We start from the raw sequence: 4316 nt of genomic DNA on the forward strand, positions 1-4316 counted from the left end.
GATAACACAGCTCAGACAGAGCCCTAGATTTTTGGAGAACTTCAGCGTCAAGGCCATGTACATGTCTTCACAAAACAAAACGCAGCTCCAACAGCCCCCACCCTTCTGTTAACCCCTTAAACGCCAGAAAGCAGGTACCAGAGACATTGCAACACTTTTTATAGTAATTTTTCTCTAATTGTCGGAATCAATAAATTTTAATAATACTCAAACAAACAACATCCCTCACTCCAAGACCCCTAGCAGACGCCCGAAAAGATGAAAAAAAAAACGTCTGGCAGGACGCCCCAAGCATGGTCAGATGTTGTCCTACAAAGCCCCACAACAGCTTTTATGGTTGCCAACAGCAATCAACTTTCAGGGACTTGAAGGGAATATAACTTAAAATGGCCGCCACTGAAAAATAAACCGACTTAAGATGGCCGCCACTGAAGAATGGTAGGGCGTGTCATCTTCTCTAACCACCAGATACAGGGGTGCAGTCTGGATTACAGGGGCCATTTTTCACTCCAAGGAAAATATAATTGAATCTCTTTTTCTCAAATATCACCTGTCTCTTTCTTAAACGGCACTCTGAAGGATCCCTGTCACTCTGTCCTGGTCCGTCAGTCAAAGTTGGAGGTTCTCAGAGTCTGTTTGCATGTTTACAAGTTGTACAATCATCAGATCCTCTAACACAGTGTTTCTCAACCTTTCTAATGCTGTGACCCCGCAATACAGTTCCTCATGCTGTGATGACCCCAAACCATGCAACTCACAGTAAAAACACTGTAAAATTGCGGCTCCGATGGCTTTAGGTGACCCCTGGTTTTGGTCGTTCGACCCCCGCTGGGGTCCCGACCCACAGGTTGAGAACCACTGCTCTAACACATCCCAAAACTCTCAAACCTTCATTATTACTTTTTATTTCACCGCAAACCTGTTCCATTAAATCAAATTGCACTTTTTCAACAGTCCTACTTAATTCATCCTACTTGACTCAACAACCTTCTCTCTACTTACATCAAGCAATCTTCTGTCTACCTCATTTTTCCCTTCTTTGCACTGAACTATCGCTAGCGCACCAGTGGTTCCCTCTGGGAGGACGTCCTTTCTATTCCGAAACCGCAGCATAATTTGTCCGAGACCCTTACCGTGCAGCTGCTCATGGCTTAAGGGCTGACCTTCAAGCTCCCCGATCACCAGTTATAGAGACTTAGCTCACCGCGTGTCAGTTACAGAGGTTTATCAGAAGGTCTGACCTTCAAGCTCCCCGATCACCAGTTATAGAGACTTAGCTCACTGCGTGTCGGTTAGAGGTTTATCAAAAGGTCCCCGCTTAACGATCTCCCTTTTTCTCTTAATTCCTGTCAAAATCCCCAGACACCCGTTCTTTACCCGTTCTCCTATTCTGGCGGCCTATGTGTGCAGACATCCGTCCTTTTTCTCCTAATTCTAACGGCCATATGTCTGATCTTCACTGCGGCTTCGCTATACTCCTCTCTATATGAACTTCGAACGTCCTCCCCCTCCCTTTCTGTTCTGGCTCAGCAAAGCGCATACACACAGCAGCCAAGGCACTTCTCACACAGAACTATATAACAATTCAGACCCCGATGCAGGACACCAGGTGGCTATACACATTTACCCTCCAATCCCAGCAGTCTACAGCCACAGGTATCACCACTCCCCGAGTCACAGGCAAGTCACAGGTTAACATATGTTATCTGAAACTTACCGTGATCGTGGGCTGATCAGACCCAGTCGGGAAGTGGTAACCCCAGAGGCTGCAAACGGTGCTGGAACGAGGGGGCGTCCTGGTCATCCTGATCGCGAAATCCCAGCGGTGCCTCAAATGTTAGGGTAGGATTCAAGACATCCTCTTTTAGTATGCGTTGGCTGCGTGTTTCTAATCAATAAGCATGTGTGCACATTGTAAGAAATTAATTCAGACACATTTGCTGATTTAAATCTCACTCATGCGATCATGGCCATGGCAAATCTGCACTGCTAGAACTTTATTTGGTTTCACAAAACTATATAGAAATTATGGAAGAAGCAGAAGGGGCGGAGAATTCCCAGCTCGTGTAGTCTCTTGATTGGAGAACTTCCTTGCTGTTGCTTATTGACGTCAGGATTGAAGTCTTGTTGACATTCTTTAGCTTTAATTGTTTTCATTATGATCACGAGGCCGGCGCCATCTTATAATGAAGTCTCTGTTACAATGATTTTAGGAAAATAGAACAAGTAGAAATGACAGGATTTGATCAATCAGCAGGTTTACCTTAACACTAGTAGTAGATTAAAGGTGCTGCAGTTAAAACTATGTTAGTTGGATCTTGGGATGGAGCTGCCGCTCCGCTGCCAGGCGAGCTTTCGCCAATCCAAGCCCCTGTCTCTAGGCTACTCCCCAAACAGCACTTCTAAGAACCTTTTGTATGAGATCAAGTGTAGTAGTGTTCTTATAAGTTTGGGTTATGGTGGGTGAGGGGAATGTAAACAGATGCGCAAGAAGCGCTGAAATAATATCGGTAAATGATAAAAGTTTGCCAGTATATTTTGTGGATTACACAGCAGCGTGGCGACAAAGTTAACAAGTTTGATGTGGAAGCCATGAAAACAACCCAAAATTCTGCCTGACACAGCTCGTTTGATAAGGGGACCATGTATGGAGGCAGTGAACTAGTAGTAGATTAAAGGTGCTGCAGTTAAAACTATGTTAGTTGGATCTTGGGATGGAGCTTGCGCTCCGCTGCCAGGCGAGCTTTCGCCAATCCAAGCCCCTGTCTCTCGGCTACTCCCCAAACAGCACTTCTAAGAACCTTTTGTGAAAGATCAAGTGTAGTAGCGTTCTTATAAGTTTGGGTTATGGCGGGTGAGGGGAATGTAAACGGATGCGCAAGAAGCGCTGAAATAATATCGGTAAATGATAAAAGTTTGCCAGTATATTTTGTGGATTACACAGCAGGGTGGGACAAAGTTAACAAGTTTGATGTGGAAGCCATGAAAACAACCCAAAATTCTGCCTGACACAGTTTGTTTGATAAGGGGACCATGTATGGAGGCAGCTATATGGACGACTTTTGGAGGCAGCTATGGCGATGACGTGTGGAGGTAGCAATGGAGACAACGTGTGAAGGCAGCTAAAAAGACAACGTGTGGAGGCTGCTATGGAGACAATTTAATTTGGATAGTGCCTGTATGTGGCAGTCCAAAAAAGTTTTCAAACCAGAGGAGCAGGTAGGTGGTCCTCCAGAAAAATTAAATAGATTGAGTGCCTGTATGTGGCAGTCCAAAAAAGTTTTCAAACCAGAGTAGCAGGTAGGTGGTCCTCCAAAAAAATTAAATATATTGAGTGCCTGTATGTGGCAGTCCAAAAAAGTTTTCAAACCAGAGGAGCAGATAGGTGGTCCTCCAGAAAAATGAAATAGATTGAGTGCCTGTATGTGGCAGTCCAAAAAAGTTTTCAAACCAGAGGAGCAGGTAGGTGGTCCTCCAGAAAAATTAAATAGATTGAGTGCCTGTATGTGGCACTCCCAAAAATTGTTTAAAACAGAGGAACGGGTAGGTGGACCTCCAGAAAAATTAAATACATAGAGTACTATAGCTAGAGCCAGTTGGCCCTGGCAAAAAATAGCCAGTTTCCTCTGCTTTAGTGTACAAAGAGGAGGAGAAGGAGGACAATGAGGAGGAGGAGTGCATACATTATTCAGGTTGAGCTTCTTTCACCTGGTGCAGAATGAAAATGCGGAGAAATCCAGGCTTTATTTATCTTGATAAGCGTCAGCATGTCAGCACTGTCAGTTGACAGGCGTGTACGCTTATCGGTGATGATGCCACCAGCTGCACTGAAAACCCGCTCGGACAACACGCTAGCGGCAGGGCAGGCAAGAACCTCACACTCCTTTCCTCTCCAGGTATGAGAGTGGAAAGATTTTGCTTGTACCGTGGGTCCAGGAGAGTGAATACCCAGTAATCGGTGCTGGAATAAATTCTTTGAACGCGAGGGTCACGGGATAGGCAGCCTAGCATGAAATCTGCCATATGTGCCAGAGTCCCAACGCGCAAGAATTCACTCCCCTCACTGGCCTGACTGCCCATTTCCTCCTCCTCCAACTCCTCCAACTCCTCTTCTTCTGCCCATACACGCTGAACAGTGAAGGACTGAACAATGGTCCCCTCTTCTGTCTCGCCAACATTCTCCTCCTCTTCCTCCTCATCCTCCTCCACCTCCTCCCATATATGCTAAGAAACAGACCTAAGGGTGCTTTGGCTATCAACAAGGGAATCTTCTTCCCCTGTCTCTTGTGACAAGTGCAAAGCTTCCGACTTCATGC

The sequence above is a fragment of the Engystomops pustulosus genome, chromosome 3, assembly GCF_040894005.1.
Source record: "Engystomops pustulosus chromosome 3, aEngPut4.maternal, whole genome shotgun sequence".
Lineage (NCBI taxonomy): Eukaryota > Metazoa > Chordata > Amphibia > Anura > Leptodactylidae > Engystomops > Engystomops pustulosus.